The sequence below is a fragment of the Microtus ochrogaster genome, unplaced genomic scaffold, assembly GCF_000317375.1.
Source record: "Microtus ochrogaster isolate Prairie Vole_2 unplaced genomic scaffold, MicOch1.0 UNK1, whole genome shotgun sequence".
Taxonomy (NCBI): Eukaryota; Metazoa; Chordata; class Mammalia; order Rodentia; family Cricetidae; genus Microtus; species Microtus ochrogaster.
Genome location: NW_004949099.1, coordinates 38,113,785 through 38,114,450, shown reverse-complemented (window position 1 = coordinate 38,114,450; position 666 = coordinate 38,113,785).

Here is a 666-nt window from a genome sequence, read left to right as displayed (position 1 = left end):
AAAAAAACAAAACAAAACAGGGCCGGGCGGTGGTGGCACGCACCTTTAATCCCAGCACTCGGGAGGCAGAGGCAGGCGGATCTCTGGGAGTTCTAGACCAGCCTGGTCTACAAGAGCTAGTTCCAGGACAGGCTCCAAAACCACAGAGAAACCCTGTCTTGAAAAAACAAAATAAAACAGGGGTGGTAGTATATGCATTTAATCCCAGCACATCAGGCAGATCTGAGTTTAAAGCCAGCCTGGTCTACAGAGTAATTTTTCAAGACAGCCACGCTACACAGAGAAATCTTGTCTTGAAAAAAACAATAAAAATTCCCTGGGCTGACAGGCAATTTAATCCCAGCACTTTAATCCCAGCACTTTAATCCCAGCGCTGGAGGGGTAGAGGTAGGCAGAGCTCTGTGAGTTTGAGGCCAGCTTGCTCTACAGAGTGAGTTCCAGAATAGCCAGCGTTGTGATACAAGAGAAACCCTGCTTCGAAGGAGAGAGAGTACGAGCATGGAACTCAGGACCGTGAGGGGTGCACCCACACACTGAGACAATGGGGATGTTTAATCGGGAACTCACCAAGGCCAGCTGGCCTGGGTCTGAAAAAACCTGGAATAAAACTGGACTCGCTGAACATAGCGGACAATGAAGTCTACTGAGAACTCAAGAACAATGGCA